The sequence below is a fragment of the Hemitrygon akajei genome, chromosome 9 (genome assembly GCF_048418815.1).
Source record: "Hemitrygon akajei chromosome 9, sHemAka1.3, whole genome shotgun sequence".
In the NCBI taxonomy this organism is placed as follows: domain Eukaryota; kingdom Metazoa; phylum Chordata; class Chondrichthyes; order Myliobatiformes; family Dasyatidae; genus Hemitrygon; species Hemitrygon akajei.
The window spans coordinates 18,461,472-18,480,767 of NC_133132.1; the positions used below are offsets into that span (position 1 = coordinate 18,461,472).

The window sequence follows — 19,296 nt, forward strand, 5'->3', positions numbered from 1 at the left end:
CCATTGGGAGCACAACCCCGGAACTATGCATCATACAAGCTTCCATAAAAAGAACATCAATCCGCCAATACAAATCCACTTCAAGAAAAATCGGAAGGAAACCATATTAATTAACTCAAATCAGATGATAGACGCGGGCGAATGAACCCCACCTTTTCTCAAAATCGAATCGAGGATCAAAAGTTCGACTTCAAATTTTCTCCAAACTAAGACATAACATCACCTGAGAAAACCTTTGCATCGAAGTAGGAGCAGTGGCATTTCAACAAAATAGCCCTTCTGGCCAATAATGTGACTAATGTATTTAAATGTTAGTCTGACGGAGAAATGACATGAATATATTAGGGATTATACCAAATAAAACTGTCAATTTATTAGGTTGTAAATTGATTTTTAAAGCTTTAGAAATTGTAGAGAAGATAGACTTCCAAAAATGTTTCAGTACAGAACACGACCAAAACATATGTGTCAATGTGGCTGTTTCGGTTTTACATCTGTCACACTAACTATCAACATTTTAGACAGTCTCTCCTTTGTTAAATAGTAACGATGTACAATTTTTTTTTAATTTTAATAATGTTTTTATTAGTTTTTCAAAACATTTTACAAATTAAAACCCCCAAATCCCAATGAGGAGCATTAATACAGTGCAAAATTAGGCATACAGTAACAATATGCTACAAAGGAAGAGAATTTAACAAAAAAGCACCTAAATTGAAGACAAGTAAGCTTAGTGTCCTCCCCAAGCCCCACAACACAAGAAAAAAAAAAAACAACAACTCCAGACCGAACACAAAACAGTATAAAGAGTATAGGTCAGGACAGTCAAATTCCCAGACTGTGAATACAATTAGCAACAGAGGATAGTAATGCCTACTACCAGAAAACAAAGGGAGCTGAAAGCAAGGGAAAAGTAAAAAAAAAACCCTAGTCAAGAGGAAGGTTATGAAAGTACTCGATAAAAGGTCCCCAGACCTTATGGAACTTTAGATCCGAATTAAGAACTGAATAATGAATTTTTTCGAGGTCCAAGCAGGCCATAATGTCGATAAGCCATTGCGCATGAGTGGGCGGGGCAACATTTCTCCATCTAAGGAGGATCAAGCGTCTAGCCAGGAAAGAGGCAAAGGATAGTATTCGGCATTTGGTCGGACCCAGACATACATCTGTCTCGCCCCAAAAACCGAACAGAGCAATTAAGGGGTTTGGTTCTAGGTGCTGATTCAGAATACCCGATAATGTAGTGAAGACATCTTTCCAGAATTTCTCCAAGCTAGGACAGAGCCAGTACATATGGATGAGAGAGGCCACGCCCCTCTTGCATTTATCACAGAGCGGACTAATGCCAGGGTAGAATCGAGTTAGTTTAGATTTAGACATATGGGCTCTATGAACAATCTTAAACTGTAAAAGGCAATGGCGAGCACAAAGAGAGGTTGAGTTAACCGATTTGAGAGCTGAGTCCCAGCTCTCCTCGGATAAGGAGATATTTAAATCCTGCTCCCAGGCCATTTTAATTTTATCCACAGGGGCCCGTCGTAAGGCTGCTAGTTTGTCTCGGATAATTGATATTAAACCTTTACCTAGTGGATTAATGGAAAGAAATAGGTCCATAGCATTTTTCGCAGGCATTTCAGGAAAGTTAGGAATTAAAGGAGCAATAAAGTGTCGGATTTGGAGATATCTGAAAAAGTGAGCGTTAGGCAGGTTGAACTTAACAGAGAGCTGCTGAAAAGAAGCGAAGCGATTATCAATGAAAAGATCTTCAAAATGTCTAATGCCCTTCCTATACCAAACATGGAATGCTGAATCGTACGGAGTAGGTAAAAAAAGGTGATTATGTGCGACAGGGCTAGAAACGGAAAACCCCTGTAAACCATAGCATTTCCTAAACTGAGCCCGTATACGCAAAGTGTGTCTAACAAGAGGATTAGCTATTGATCTGGGCAGACTGCTAGGGAGTGCAGAGCCAAGAAGTGCAGATATAGATAATTCTTTAGTGGAGCTCAACTCCATTGCCACCCAGTTAGGGCACTCGGGTTGGCCTTGGAAGAAAGACCAGAAGGCAGCACAACGTATATTAGCTGCCCAATAATATAAGCGAAAGTTAGGTAAAGCCATGCCGCCCTCTTTTTTAGATTTTTGGAGGTGGATTTTATTAATTCTAGAGCGCTTATTCTGCCACAGATATGACAAAATAATAGAGTCTAATGAATCAAAAAAAGATTTAGGAATAAAAATTGGGATAGATTGAAATAAGTATAAAACTTTGGGGAGAACATACATTTTAACAACATTAATACGACCTACCAAAGACATAGAAAGAGGTGACCATTGTACCAGACTCTGTTTTGTAGCATATGAAAGATTGACAAAGTTTTCACGAAAGAGATCTTTAAACTTCCTTGTGACTGTAATTCCAAGATAAGTAAATTGATTATGGACTACTTTAAAAGGGAGATCACGAAATATTAGTTCTTGTGCTTCTTTATTAATTGGGAAAAGTTCACTCTTATGTAAATTAAGTTTATAGCCAGAGATCTGGCTAAACTGGTCAAGAAGTGAAAACATTAGAGGTAAGGATGTAGACGGATTTGAGAGAAAGAGTAATAAGTCATCAGCATAGAGAGAATCTTTATGCTCAACACCCCCTCTCCAAATCCAGGTCAATTCAGGACAGTTTCGAAATGCTATCACCAGAGGTTCTATAGGCAAATCAAAGAGAAAGGGACTTAAGGGGCATCCCTGACGGGTGCCACGTTTGAGATTAAATACTTGGGATTTCTGAAAATTAGTTAAAACAGAAGCAGTAGGACACAGGTACAGCAATTGGATCCAAGAGATGAAACTTTGGCCGAGGTCAAATTTTTTTAAGACTGCAAAAAGGTAGTTCCACTCTATACGATCAAATGCTTTCTCCGCATCGAGGGAAATATCACATTCAGGAGTCCCAGTTGGAGCTGAGTATAAAATATTAAATAGACGCCGAATGTTAAAAAAAGGGAGACGGTTTTTAATAAAGCCTGTTTGGTCATCAGAGATAATGGAGGGAATAACGGTTTCTAATCTATGAGCCAACACTTTAGCTAAGATCTTTACATCAACATTGATCAGAGAGATCGGCCTGTACGAGGAACACTCTGTTGGGTCTTTGCCCTTTTTAAAAAGAAGAATAATAGATGCCTCATTGAAAGAGGGTGGCAATTTGCCATAATTAAACGAGTCAGATAATACTGAAAGTAACTGAGGAGAAAGAAGTGAAGAGAATGATTTATAAAATTCCACAGGGAACCCATCAGGTCCAGGAGATTTCCCTGAGGACAGTGCAGAAATTGCAAAAGATATTTCTTCTGATGATATAGGAGCATTGAGTTTGGCTTTGAAATCAGATGAGAGTGAGGGGATATTCAGATTCTGTAAAAATTGATCAACAGAGATATTGTCATTCAGAGATTCAAAGGAATAAAGCCGAGAATAAAAAAATTTAAATGCGTCATTAATTTCTAAATGATCCGATGTAAAGTCTCCGTTCTCCTTCCGGATCTTTGTAATATGTTGTTTGGCTTTGGAACGCCTCAGCTGATTGGCTAGGAATTTACCAGACTTATCCCCATGAATGTAAAAGCGACTCTTGCTTTCGAGAAGTTGGCGTTCGACAGGTTGAGTGGACAGAAGGTTAAATTTAGTTTGGAGTTCAACGCGCTTCTTGTATAATTCAGGGCTCTTAGTTTGGGTCTTTAATCTGGTTAATGAGGTCTGATCGATCTGCACGGGATCTTCTGTTGAGATTTGCTGTGTAAGAGATTATTTGACCCCTCAGATATGCTTTCATGGCATCCCAGACAATCTGGGATGGCACTTCAGGTGATGTATTAGTGTTAAAATAAAAGGTTATCTGATCCTTAATAAATTTTACAAAATCATCATCCGATAATAAAGTTGTATCGAACCGCCAGTGTTTATTCCTCTGAGGGAGACCAGGAAAGTTCAGAGAGAGGGTAATTGGGGCATGGTCAGAAATCAGTATATTCTGATAGTCACAAGAGTGGGCAAATGGGATAAGTTGGTTATCGAGTAAGAAATAGTCAATTCTAGTGAAGGTTTGGTGAACATGTGAGAAAAAAGAATAATCTCTCTCCGTAGGATGGAGGAAACGCCATATATCAGAGATACCAAAATTAGAGAGAAACGATTGGATAGCTAAGGCAGATTTAGTAGGTGATCTGGTAACAGAGGACGATCGATCCAGTTTAGGATCCAACCAACAGTTGAAGTCACCACCCAGTATAAGAGAGTATGAGTTTAAGTCTGGTAGTGAGGAAAAAAACCGTTCAAAAAAGTTAACATCATCTAAGTTGGGGGTATACAGGTTTGCTAGTGCAAATTTAGTGTTATATAGTTTACCAGAAACAATAATAAAACGGCCATTTGTATCAGATATTTTATTATGGAGTTCAAAATGAATATTTGAGTTGATAAGAATGGAGACTCCCCTAGCTTTAGCGGCAAAGGATGAATGAAATGCTGACCCGCCCACTTTGACAGAAGCCGGGAGTTATCAAAACAACGAATATGAGTTTCTTGAAGGAAAGCAATGTCAGCTTTTTGTTTGATATGTGAGAATACCTTCCTCCTTTTAACAGGGTGATTCAATCCCTTTACATTCCAGCTCACGAATTTAAGTGCACTAGTCATTATCAATTACTAATGCATAAAAGGCAGCAGGCATAAAAAAAGTCAAGCAGTACACTAGCAGTCTGGGAGCAGAGATGTAAACATAGATTCGTAAAATCAAAACATATACATGTCCTGAGCAATAAAGAGAAACAATAAATACAGTGAGTGATGTTGGAACTGGAAAATCCACCCCACCCACACAAACCAAAACTAGACGGCTACCAAAACAAGTAGCTAGCTTTACCAAAAAAATTAACCCAAATACAACTTCCAGATCTGTGTCATTGACAACAGTTCCGTATAAATACTATAGCAAATAATAACTAGTTTATGCACTAGAAAACATAACTACAGATTAGAACACCTTCTGCAGAAATATAAAACTTAATACAGAGAAAATCGGAAGAAAACCAAAACTAACCTACCCGCGAAAAATTATAGAAGAAAAAAGTAAGAGAAAGGGGGAAAAAAAGGTAAAAAAAAAGGGGGGAGAGGAAGGGGAAAATTATAAATTCAAGACGAGTATTTATCAACCATTTACAGAGAGGAGAGAAAAAAATTCAGAGATTAGAAAAAAAGGGGTGAAGAAAGGAAAAAAAAGATAAAATAAATAAATATATATTAAAAAAGGAAAAATTAATCAGCAATTAAACTGTGAGCCAACAAACAGGGAGGCCTTCACTAAAGACTTCGAACCTCCAGAACAAGTTAGAGGCAGTTGTAAAACTCTGTAAATAAGGTTATACAAGAGTAAAAATAGATTACACACACACCAAATCCCGGGAGAGATTGTCAACAGCCCTTAGAGTTTCAATGAATAATGTCTGAGTGATTCAAGTGAAGTCTGAGTCCAGAAAAAGTAATTTTACTACGAGGAGTACTTATCCACCACTTTAGGAGGTCCGATCAGATTCCGAAGATGACTGGATAGCCGGAAGACTTGCCACAAATGCTTCAGCTTCCTTCACCGACCTGAGCCACCTGTACTTTCCAGTATTAAGCTTGATTCGTAGATCAGCAGGATTGCGAAGAGAAGGTTTGAAACCACGATCAAAAAGCACTTTCATTGCGCCTTTAAACTCAGCGCTCATCTTTAAGGTCTGGGGTGCAAAATCTTCCACAAAGCGAATGGTTGTATCCTGGAAAGGAAGAGAACCCCATGCGACGTGCTTCTACAATCAGACTGTGTTTTACCTGGTATTGATGGAAACACAAGATTACTGGTCGCGGACGGGAGCCCAGAATTCCGGAGGGAACGTAAACTCTGTGTGCCCGTTCGAGGTCGGGCGGATTCGGAAGAAAATCTTTCCCGAATATCTCACAGAGAAACTCGGCGAAAAACTTCACGGTTGATCCCTTTTCGGTCGCCTCTGGTAATCCAAGAATTCTGATATTGCAGCGTCTGCTGCGAATTTCGAGATTCACCATTTTGGAAAGGAGTTTGTTACTTTTTTCCTCTAAGTTGGAACAGAGAGTCTCCAAGTATCGAACACGACTTTCTAAATCTTCAGAAGTCGAATCGATGCGAGATAAGTGTTCAGCATGCTTGTCCACTTTGTCGTTGATCCGATCCAGTTTGTCTTCCAACTGTTTGAAAGCGGTTTTAAATTCCTTTAAAATTTCGTCTCGGAGCTTTCCGATCGCAACCAAGGTCTCGTCCGAGGGGGCCATAGCTTCTTTTCTCCCGGATTTAGAACTCTTGCTAGACATTGTAGGTTAGATATGTTCACAGGCAAGTAAGAGATACCGAGAAAATTCCTAACTAAGGTTTAAAAAATGGAGACATTTAGTGCAAAGATAGCGACATTAACGGAACAAAAGTTCGGAGCAGCTAAACAATCGCCATCTTACCGGAAGTCCACGATGTACAATTTTTAATTGAATTAAAGAGTGATTGGCACAAATCGAAGAAGAATTGACCAACTTCAAAATCCGCAATCAATCCTCTGTTATCAGGGTCATTTTAAGCGCTCTCTCCCAATCTTGCTTAATCTTAACTGAAGGGTAATTGTGTTGCTGTAACAATAAATTATAAATTTTCCCAATAAAACCCTTCACTAAAGGATTAATTTTTAAAATAATATCTAACAGGTCAGAATCTTGTATATATTGAAAATTACTTAAGTATTTTTGTAAGAAGTGTCTGACCTGAAGATATTGCAGGAAATGTGAATATGAGAGAGAGTATTTAGTTACTACTTTCTCAAAAGACATCAGTCGGCCATCTTGGAACAAATCCGTGAAGAAATAAACCCCTTTATTCCTCCAAAGAAGAAAAGTGGGATCACTTAATGAATATTTAAATAAATAATTTCGATAAAATAAACTAAAAAGTTTAAATGTTTTTAAGATTTAAAAAAATTGCGAAACTGGAACCAAATTTGTAATGACTGCTTAATTAGAGGATATAAATTTAAATTAGTAATTTTTGGCCAGTTGTACAGGCAGAGAAGCTCCTAATAATGAGGTTAAATGAAACTGTTTTACAGCATTCAATTCCAAATCAGCCCAAGGTGGTCGTTCATCTCTATCAGCCCAATATAACCAAAAACACATATAACGTATATTAACAGCCCAATAATACATTCTTAAATTAGGCAAAGCAAGACCTCCATCTTTTTAAAACATTTTTGTAATGATATTTAGCAATTCTTGGTCTTTTATTATTCCAAACAAAAGATGAAATAATGGAGTCAACCTGATCGAAGAACTTCTTAGTTTAAAAAAAGGGATATTTTGAAATACATATAAAGATTTTGGTAAAATCATCATTTTAACTGCATGAATTCGACCAACTAACGAAAGTGTAAGTGGATTCCATCTACAAAATAATTGCTTCATAAAATCCACTAAAGGAACCAAATTAGCTTTGTAAAGATCTTTATGATTTTTTGTGATAATAATACCTAAATATTTAAATGAGTCCGTAACTCTAAAAGGAATATCATCATATATAGAAACAGAAAGAAAAAAATCGTGCTGATTTCCACAGCAGGGTGGGATCGGAAACACATTAAACTGGTCGGAAATATAAAAAAAACTCGGCCATGGACTGCCCAAGCCCCGCTGCAAATGGAGGAGGGTTGGGCATGGGGCTGGCAACCCCATCCCGTAAAAACCCAGTGCGACAGAAACGTCAACTGAATCTCCACAGGCCTCATCCCTGCGATTGAAGGGATCTTCCCCTGGAAGTCCCCTGCAGTAAAAAGCACAAGACTGGACATTCCACGTCACAGGGTGGAAAACATTATTTTGTTTTGTGAAGTCCTGAAGAAAATTACCCACTTACCCATTTCTGTCCCTGCTCCAATGCAAGGCCAGTTTCGACAACTCTGGACAAAGCACAGAAGCTGATCAAAATAAACTTAATTCACCATAAGATATTCACAATGATAAACCGTGGAATGCCTTTACCCGAGGATCAGTGATTCTCCTGTCACGCAGCTGCTGTGGCACAGGCCCTTGCATCTTTCTCCACAGATCTTCGCTAGCCCACAGTCCGCAAAGAGGTGAGTGACCGTCTCGTCTCCAGTGCAGTAATCTCGGCGCAGCGCGCTGTGGGAGTGATCTCCGGGCATGCAGCAAGGATCAGATTGGGAGGGGCCCTCTCGTCTCCACTGCAGTAATCTCAGGGCAGCGCGCTGTGGGAGTGATCTCCGGGCATGCAGCAAGGATCAGACTGGGAGGGGCCCTCTCGTCTCCACTGCAGTAATCTCGGGGCAGCGCGCTGTGGGAGTGATCCCCGGGCATGCAGCAAGGATCAGACTGGGAGGGGCCCTCTCGTCTCCACTGCAGTAATCTCGGGGCAGCGCGCTGTGGGAGTGATCTCCGGGCATGCAGCAAGGATCAGACTGGGAGGGCCCCTCCCGCCGCCAGCCAGGTAGGATTTGGCACGATGATAAAATTATGTCATCGCCCTCCTGATGAACCGACACAAGGTGTTGGATTCGGCCCAGCCCTCCCAACCACTGAGCGCATCGGAGTAGAGCAGCATCCATCATCAGAGATGCTCACCACCCAGATCAGGATTTACTCGCTGCTGAAATCAGGTAGAAGGTACAGGAGCCTCAGGACTCGCACCACTAGATTCATCAACCATCATGCTTTCGAACAACAGAGGATAACTGCACTCACTTGCCGTTCATTGAGATGCTCCCGCAACCAACCATTGTACTGGGCTTGTATCAATATTAGTGACATTAGAGGTGGCTTGTCCGAGACTGATCGCATTGGGCCTGTCTCAGAATCAGAGGGATAAGAGACAGATGCAATCCCACAGGATATCACAGGATTGGAGCAGGACTGATGTTTCATCACGCTGGGGTGTGCAACCAGGGGCCACAGATTCAATACCCGAGTTCACCTCAGCAGGACTGAGATGAGGAGAAATTTACTCACCCAGAGTGCAGTGAATCTTTGGAATTTTCTGCACAAGGTTTCTGAATTGAGCAGACATATTTGGGGGCTCAGAGGTGATGGGGACGTTGAAGCAAAGTGGCGCAGAGGTGAAAGGTCAGGCATTTTCTGAGTGAATGGCAAACATGCGCAAGGGTCGAATCGCCACGCCTGCTCCTGTTTCTTATTTTCTAAAACTTGAGTTTACCTTTGCGCCTCATTTTCCCTTGGCCTTCGGCCTGTCGGATTGCACAGGGGAGCGGTGAGAGCTCCGGAGATCCATCAGCAGCCGCTGCGGTTGTTTCATGTCTCGTTATTTATTGCTATTTACTTAAATTTGCATTTGCACAGTTTGTTGTCTTCTGCACTCTGGTTGATCTGTCATTGATCCTGTTGTCGTTACTATTCTACAGATTTTCTGAGTATGTCCGCAGGAAAATGAATATCGGTGTTGTACGTGGTGATTTATCTGTACTCTGTATTTTGACACTCTGATTTACTTTGAAATTTGAGCCTCGGGGAACTTCCTTTGATTCTGGGAACAAACTGAGACTGACAGCTCCAGCTCCCGGCCGCAGCCCGTCCTCAGACACATTCCCAGCCAATCGTCGAACAACGCTGAGAGACTCTTGCTCCCATTGGCTGAGGTGTTCCATTGGGCGGGACGCTGAGCGTCCGGAGCGTATCGAAGTTTGGAATCGAGAGCGAATGGATCTGCAGAGAGGCCAGAGATCGGGAGCTGCACCTCGGGTAAAGACTGCAACACCGGCCGGAGTCTTGAATCCCTCCGATGGCAGAGGTGAAGAGACTGGCGGGGATTCCGTGAGATGTTACAGCCACAATGCGGATGCCCGGCCTTTCCCGCCGTGGATCGGGGCCTGTTTTCTGGAGTTCCCTCCCAGACCTGTCTCCCGCAACTGAGAGACAGGAGCTGGCCCGAAGCGGCTGCCGTGGAACTCTGGTGCTCTCACCGCACCCTCGTGTAATCGGACAGGCTGAAGGCCAAAGGAGAACGAGGCGCAAGGGTAAACTGGTACTTCACAAAATAAGCAACAGGATCCGGCCATTCGGCCCGTTGTGCCTTTAACACAGAACATGCCTGATCTTTGCCCTCAGCACACCTTTCTTGCAATGTTCCCAACATCTAAATTTGCCCTTTGAATTTCAAAGATTCACTACACTCTGGGTGAGGAAATTTCTCATCATCTCAGTCCTACTGGGCTGTGATTTTTGAGTCGGTGACTCCTGGTTCCACTAGCCAGGGGAATCATCATTCCTGCCTCTACCATGTGGAGCTGTGTCTGTCTCAGTCAGACCATCTCTCAAATCTCTAATTTTGAGATAGGCCCAGTCAGTGTAATCTCTCTGAGGACAACCCCCAAATGAAGCTGGGAAACCTTCTCTTCATTCCCTTCATCCCACAGTCTGACTTCGGTAGAGGGACCAGACCTGTCACAGTGTTCCATGTACGCTCTCACCAGGACCCCACATACCTTCAGAGGAGATCTTTATTCTTGTATTCAAACCTTCCTTCCCATTCAATGGTGTTCATTTAATATCGAGCTCAAACAGTGAACAGATACATGAATTTAAAGGGCAGGTGTTGCAACAGTTTGAGCTTCATACCGGGGGCCACGGAGCAAGCAGGGTGTCACAAAGGGAGGAATGTGGGAGTGTTGTATGTCTGAGCCCAGCTGTGTGTGTTTGTGTATCAGAATCAGGTTGAATATCACCGGCCTATGTGGTGAAATTTGTTGTTTTGTGACAGCGGTACATTCCAATACCAAGTAATAAAAACTATAAATTACAATCAGTATGTATAAAATTAAATTTAAAAGGTAGTGCACAACGAGGGAGAAAATACTGAGGAAGTGTGTATGGGTTCATTGTCCATTCAGAAATCTGATAGCAGAGAGGAAGAAGCTGTTCATGAAACGTTGAGTGTGCCTTCAGGGTTCTGTACATCCTCCTTGATGGTAGCAATGAGAAGAAGGCATGTCCTGGGTGCTGGGGGTCCTTAATGATGGATGCCACCTTTTTGTGGTATCATCTTTTGACTGTGTCCTGGATGCTGTGGAGTCCAGTGCCCATGAAGGAGCTGGCTGAGTTTACAACTTTCTGCAGCATTTTCCGATCCTGTGCAGTGGCCTCTCCACACCAGGCAGTGATGCAACCAGTTAGAATGCTCTCCACAGTACATCTGTAGAAATTTGCAAGTGTCTTTAGTGACAGACCGATTCCCCTCAATCTCCGAATGAAATATAGCTGATGTTGTGCCTTCTTTGTAACTGCATCAATATGTTGGGCCCAGGATAGTTCCTTAGAGATGTTGACAGGCAGGAAATGGAAACGGCTCACCCTTTTCACTTCTGATCCCACGATGCGGACTGGTGTGTGTTCCCTCAACTTCCCCTTCCTGAAGTCCACAATCAATTCCTTTGTCTTAATGATGTTGAGTGCAAGGTAGTTGCTGTGACACCACTCAACTTGCTGATCTATCTCACTCCTGTACTCCTCCTTGTCACCGTCTGAAATTCCACCAACAATAGTTGTGTCATCAGCAAGTTTATAGATGAGCCTAGCTACACAGACGGTGTAGAGAGAGTAGAGCAGTGGGCTGAGCACGCATCGTTGAGGTGTGCCGGTGTTGATTGTCAGCAAGGAGCAGATGTTATTTCTGATCCACACAGACTGTGGTCTCCTGGTGAGGATCCAGTTGCAGAAGGAGGTACAGAGGCCCAGGTTTTGGAGCTTGTTGATTACAATCAAGAGTCTGATTGTGTTGAATGCTTAGCAGTAATCAGCAGCCTGACGTGTATTGATTTTGTCCTGGTGATCTAAGACTGACTGGGGAGACAGTGAGATTGCATCTGCTGTAGACATACTGTGGCGATCGGCAAATTGCAGTGGGTCCAGGTCCAGGCACAGGAGCTGATTCTAGTCATAACCAACCCCTCAAAGCTCTTCATGTGAGCACCACTGGGCAATAATGATTGAGGCAGTTCACCCTGCTTTTCTTGATCACTAGTAAGATTGTCACCCATTTGAAGCAGATGTGTGGGTGTGTGTCAGTGAGATAGAGAATCTGAGGCTTTCCAGTTTGATTTAGGATTCTTTCTAGTAACTGCGGTGCCTCAAAAGAGGGGTCACCATGATGGGATACCCATTCAGATCAGAACAAAATAATTCACCCAGTAGGCGGTGAACCTTCAGAACTCACAATCCATTCTTGTGTTGAGAGAAACATTTAGAAATTCAAATGTACTATTTAAAATTTACGAAGTAAAGTTAATATCAAAGTATATGCATGTCACCATGTACAATCCTGAAATTCTTTTCTTTTTACTCTGTGGGCAAACTCCATAAATCCAAGAACAATAATAGAATCAATGAAAGAGTGCACCGAACAGGATGGACAGAAAATGTGCAAATTACAACAAACTGCAAATACAAAAGAGGGAACATGAACAAACACGAAATAAATATCAAGAATATGAAATAAAGAATCCTTGAAAGTGATTCCAGGAAGGTTTGGGAATAGTTCAGTGATGGAGCGAGTGGATCTGCATAAAATTATCCCATCTGGTTCAAGAGTTTGATGGTTGAAGGGTAATAACTGTTCATGAGCTTGGTGGTGTAAGTCCTGAGGATCATACACCTTCTTCCTGATGGCAGCAATAATAGTCTTGGGTGGTGGCAGTCCCTGATTATGGATGCTGCTTTCCTGTGATGGGCCTCCAGAGATCAGAATCAGGTTGTCATAAGTCAGGTATTGAATCAGGACCCAACTGCAGGACACAGACACCGGAGTCCCGGAAACAGGACGAGACAGAGTCCCAGAAACAGGACGAGACAGAACCCAAGGACAGGACGGATGCAGTCTAGGCAGGGGAAGCAGGACCAGGACGAGGGACTGGGAACAAGGAGCCTGGGGTGAACTCCGAGACCGAGACAGGACAAGGTTCCAGAACCTGGGTCTTGCCTTGGGCTCAGACCCCCAAACCCAGGCGAGGACATGACGAGGCTTGGCTAGGGACTTGGGGTCTTGAGGCTGGAGGCTTGGGTAGAGGCTACAGGCTTGGCAGAACAGCCTGACCTACCCGACAGAGGCAAAGACAAGACAAGACAGATTCCCCCCACAAGGCAACAGCAGAACAGCCAGACTTACCCCACAGGGGCAAGGACAGGAAGAAACAAACACCAAGGAACGACAGACAGTTCCACCTCTGCATCGGGGTAGCTCCGAGTAGCCGTTACGGCCAGCAGCCTTGGCTGGCTACGGAAGCAACCGGATCCCTACCTAACTCAGAGTGGCTGACGGCCACCCAGCTGGTCCGGGAAACAGCTGAATCCATACCGCAATGACCGCTCCAACTACTACCAGCAAAGCTCCCAGAAGCCATGGTTCTCCAACGCGGCCTCCAGGATGGCAAGAGCCCGTTCTAACCTTCCACCAGCCATCTATGCCATGAGTATCTTGACAAGACAAACCCTCAACCACACTCAGTACCAGGGCCACTTATATTCCCAGTTCCAAAATGAGCCTCAGGTGTTTCTAGTTAAGTCCAACCGCAGCAAGGGACCGCCCGAAAACCCGGAGTCCGGATCACGGACTTCAGACTGAACCACCACACAGGTTTATTATCACCGGCATGTGACGTGAAATTTTGTTAACTTAGCAGCAACAATTCAACACAATACATAATCTGGCAGAGAGAGAATAATAATAAATAAACTATTATTTTATTGAATAATAAATATATTGAATTGATTTTTTTAAATGTGCAAAAACAGAAATACTGTATATTTAAAAAGTGAGGTAGTGTTCACGGATTCAATGTACATTTAGGAATCAGATGGCAGAGGGGAAGAAGATGTCTGTGAATCGCTGAGTGTGTGTCTTCAGGCTTCTCTACCTCCTACTCGATGGCAAATGTGAGAAAAGTGCATGCCCTGGGTGCTGGAGGTCCTTAATAATGGACGCTGTCTTTCTGAGACACCGCTCCCTGAAGATGTCCTAAATACTTTGTAGGCTAGTGCCCAAGATGGAGCTGACTAGATTTACAAGGTTGTAAATCTTCTTTCGGTCCCGCGAAGTAGCCCCTCCATACCAGACAGTGATGCAACCTGTCAGAATGCTCTCCACTATAGAAGTTTTTGAGCGTATTTGTTGACATGTCTTAGGAACTTGAAGCTGTTCACTCTCTCCACTTCTGATCCCTCTATGTGGACTGGTATGTGTTTCTTCATCTTACGCTTCCTGAAGTCCACAATCAGCTCTTTCGTCTTACTGACGTTGAGTGCCAGGTTGTTGCTGCGGCACCACTCCAGTAGTTGGCATATCTCACTCCTGTACGCCCTCTCATCACCACCTGAAAGTCCACCAACAATGGTTGTATCGTCAGCAAATTTATCGATGGTATTTGAGCTATGCCTTGCCACACAGCCATGTGTATACAGAGAGTAGAGCAGTGGGTTAAACACATACCCCTGAGGTGCGCCAGTGTTGATTATCAGCGAGGAGGATATGTTGTCACCAATCCGTACAGACTGTGGTCTTCCAGTTAGGAAGTCGAGGATCCAATTGCAGAGGGAGATACAGAGGCCCAGGTTCTGCAACTTCTCAATCAGGATTGTGGGAATGCTGAGCTACAGTCGATGAACAGCATCCTGACAGAGGTGTTTGTGTTGTCTAGGTGGTCAAAAGCCATGTGGAGATCCATTGAGATTGTGGCAAAAGGCAAATTGCAATGGGTCCAGATCCTTGCTGAAGCAGGAGTTCAGTCTAGTCATGACCAACCTCTCAAAGCATTTCATCACTGTTGATGTGAGTGCTACTGGGCTATAGTCGCTAAGACACCCCACATTGTTCTTCTTGGGCACTGGTATAATTTTTGCCTTTTTGAAGCAAATGGGAACTTCTGCCCATAGCAGTGAGAATTTGAAAATGTCCTTGAAATTGACTTTTGTAGGATGCACAATGTAATTCATTCTCTTACAGCACAGAAACAGAGCTTTTGGTCCATCTAGTCTGTGTCATTTTCTGCCTGGACCCATCCATGTGCAGCCAGACTATAGCTGTCAATACCTCCCTCATCCATGTACCCACCAACTTCTCTTCAATGCTGCAATTGAACTTGCAACCACATTCACATCACCTTCTGAGTGAAGTAAAAATCACAACGAACAGGGTTGCCTGAACAGATCGGTTCAGAACACTCCTGGGTACCGGCTTCCAGAGAGAATACGCTCACTCTACCACCACCCTCTGCCTTCTGTGGTCAAGTCATTTCGGATTCCACAAAGCCAAGTTCCCCTGGGTCTATGCTCACTGCCACCCTGACCTGGCTTAATTAGGGGAACATAATCAAAATTCTTACTCGAATCCAGATGGTGCTTCTACATGAATAGGATCCCTTCATTCCCACTCTCTGTTTTCTGCCGACCAGCCAATGCTCCACCCACGCTAGTAACTTCCCTGTAATTCCATGGGCTCTTGTCCTGCTAAGCAGCCTCATGTGTGGCATCTTGTCAAAGGCCTTGTGAAAATCCAAGTACACCATGTCTAGTGCATCTCTTTTATCTACCCTGCTTATAATTTTCTCAAAGATTTGCAGTAGGTTATTCAGGCATGATTTTCCTTTCAGAAAACCATGCTGGCTTTGGCATATCTTGTCACCTTCCCAACCACAAAGACCGAATTGTATCCGCCTCTACCACTGTCGCTGGCAGTGCATTCCACACACACACACAAATTGGCTCTGACATCTTCTCTGTACCTACTTCCAAGCAGCTTAAAACTATGCCCCTCGTGTTAGCCGTTTCAGCCCTTCTGGCTATTCACACGACCAATGCCGCTCATCACCTTATGCACCTGCATGAATTCCCTGCATGATTTTCTCCAGGCTGAATTAGCTCACTGTGGTTTTGACGTTGTTCAGGGCTCTGGACGAAGGTGGGTAAATTCCTTCTTCCCCGCTCTTTTCAACGTTTTGGGTGATTTTCACTCATTTCAAAGGACTGTACTTCAGACAGCTGGGTTGATACAATGCACCTTTAAAGTCTGACAGCAGACGAGCGAGTGAATTTTCGATGGAGCCGAGCCCCTAGACTGCGTACTCCTCTGCTTAGTTGCTACCTGAACTGCAGAGTTCCTCCAGCATTTTGTGTGTGTGTGTGGCTGTATTTCCAGCAGCAGCAGGGATCTCTTGTGTTTTATATCTGCATTTGTAAGAGGATTTTACTTTGGCATTAGATACCTGCTGATATTGAGTATATTGTTTATGGGAGCCGCTTTCTGCGTTAAAACAACTGCTGAGTTTTCTATACACACAAAAAAAATGAGGTATGAACATGAAACCGGGGCTCTCAGCGACTTTTAATGGCACCGTGATTACCCATATATCCCTGCGGTCACAAATTCGCCTTCAAATGCGGAGGCGTCAAGGTTGCTGCAGACGCCGAATAACGCGCATGCGCGCAATTACAAAAGGGCTTCGGCAGTTTCGCTGCGGGAAGGGTAGATTCCCTAATACCGACTCAGAACAATTGCGATGAACTCTGAGCACCGCGACCCACAATCCCGAGACATTCCTGCTCTCGTCCCTCTCTCTCAGCCCCACGATCCGTACACGGGCCCCGGCGAGCTTCCGGCTGATGAGGGAATGGGAACAGAGCTGAGCTCCAGCTGTCTAAATGCAAGGATTAGGAACTCGGAGAAAAGGAACAAAATCTTTCCATTAGCAGTTGAGAAAATCACCTTTGTTCTACCTCCAATCACAAACAAGAGAAAATCTGTAGATGCTGGAAATCCAAGCAACACACACAAGATGCTGGAGGAACTCAGCATTAGTTCTCTTTTCCATAGATGCTCCCTGGCCTCTGAGTTCCTCCAGCATTTTGTGTGTGTTGTTTGTTCTATCTCCTCTTGTACTGGACTTTTCTACCCGTAAGGACATGTTTTGACCCATTCTCTCTTGGAAGATAGTGATAATGCTATTTAACCTCATTCCCCTTCCTGACTCTCACCCAGTTTCCTGTGTCCTGCACCTTCGGTGTAACTCACCTCTCTTCATGTCATATCTATCACCCCCTCCATCTCCTGGATGATCCGGAATTCATCCATTTCAAGTTCCAACTCCTTAATGTACAGGGTTACAAGCTGCAGCTGGATGCACATCTTGTAGGTGAGGGCATCTCCATGAGCTACTTTGCCCTGGGCAACAAGTAGCTTTCACATCACAAATGTGCCAAACTCCAATGAGATAGACTACTGCCCTTCCCTTCATATTCATTGGCATTGCCGTCAATGAGTTCACCACCGTCAGTCACCTGGGGGAGGGTTCAGAGGAAATATTTATCTACAATACAGAAACTGGTGTTACCTGTGCATTGTGGTGATGCAAATGTTGCTGGAGAATTTGCAAGTGGGAAGAAGTGGAGTGATATTTGGAAATCTGACTGTTTTAAGTGGCATTTAGCAAGCAAATCAGATATCAATTGTGTGCAAAAGCTCTGGCAAGAAAATCCTTCATTGTGGATAGACTAGATAACTGTCAAAGAATACAGCAGGATATCCTGTTGATCAGTTGCAGATATGGTCAGAGAAATGGCAGATGGAGTTCTAAACAGGCCAAACGCGAAGTTGTGCACCTCGGCTCGGTAGGACAAATGCAAACATTGCATTGCAGCAACTTTTGCATCATGGAGTATTTCATACGGTCTGGTTGCCCTCTTCTGGGAAGGATGGGGAAGATCTGAAGAGGGTAGAAAAGAGGTTTACGAGGATGCTGCCTGGAATACAGGGCATTTGGTTGGACAAACTTGGGTTGTTTTCTCTGGAGCGGTGGAGACTGAGAGGAAATCTGAAAGAGGTTTATAAGATTAAGAGAGATATAGATAGAGTAGACCGACAGTATCGCTTTCGAGGAGTTGAAATGTCTAATACCAGAGGGCATGCATTCAGTGTGAGATGAAGCAAGTACAAAGGAGAAAGGCAACCTCTGTGTGAAAGGCAGGTTCTTTTACTCAGATTTGTTGGTGCCTGGAATGAACACCTGGGGTTTGGTAGAGGCAGCTGCAGTCAGGACTTTTAAGAGACTCTTACACAGGCACATGAATCTGAGGAAACTGGAGGGATATGGACATTGCATCTGCATAATGGATTGGTTTACTGGGCCGTTTGGTTATTAATTCACTTGGCCACTGTCAGGAAGCTAAGAATATTGAGGGCTCATGGGCCTGTTCCTGTGCTGTACTGTTCTCTGTTCTAGGTCTATGTTCTATAACATTGTTCAGTCTACAATGTTTCAATGTGATTTTCAGTTCAGTGTGTTGTTTTACCGAACCGAGCTCCAGAACTGCTTTCAGCATTTTGTCCAACTTTGCCAACCGATTCCACATTTCCACAAAGGATTCTCACATCACTCCCTGGGACTGGGAGCCTTTCCCCATCACCAGGCTGAGGAAGAGCGGGTAATCCTCTGTTGGGATTCCCTTCTCTATGAGTTCTGTGAGTTCCTGTAAACAATGAACTTGTTGAGTGACAGACTGAGTGAAAGGGAATGGGGAAGACAATACCTGCTCAGTGATGGGACTTTGAGCACAGGGACAGTCACTGGGCAGCTTCTTCACCCATTCTGTAAATTTCTGGGTTCAGTCATTAGCAGCAAAGCACTGACTGTGGAAGTTACAGATCAGAGTATTATTGGAGTCGCAGAGAACAAAACAGAGAAATAGGCCCTTTGGTCCATCTAGTCCAAGCCAAATCATTGTTATGCATAGTCCCAACTGCATGCATCATAGCCATCTGCACCTCACATTCTGTACTGATATGTTGAAATCAAGCCCATAGCCCTCTATTTTTCTAAGCCCCATGTACCTAACCCTATTGTATCCGCCTCCACTGCCATTGCCGGCAGCCCATTCCAAACACTCACCACTCTCTGCGTAAAAAATCTAACCCCTAACATCTCCTCTGTACCTACTTCCAAGCACCTTAGAACTGTGTTTTCTTGTGTTAGCCATTTCAGCCCTGGGAAAATGCCTCTGACTCTCCACACAATCAATGCCTCTCATCATCTTCTACACCTCTACCAGGTCACCTCTCATCCTCTGTCGCTCCAAGGAGAAAAGACCAGGTTCACTCAACCTATTCTCATAAGGCATGCTCCCCAATCCGGGCAACATCCTTGTAAATCTACTCTGCACTCTTTCTACAGTTTT

General features: G+C 43.6%; 1 protein-coding gene across 1 annotated transcript in view; it reads left to right on the top strand.

Annotated features, from left to right (window-relative positions):
* LOC140732891 (uncharacterized) overlaps positions 1-19,296 on the top strand; it is a 795,520-nt gene that overhangs the window by 220,005 nt on the left and 556,219 nt on the right. The gene's annotated exons all lie outside the window — the stretch shown is intronic.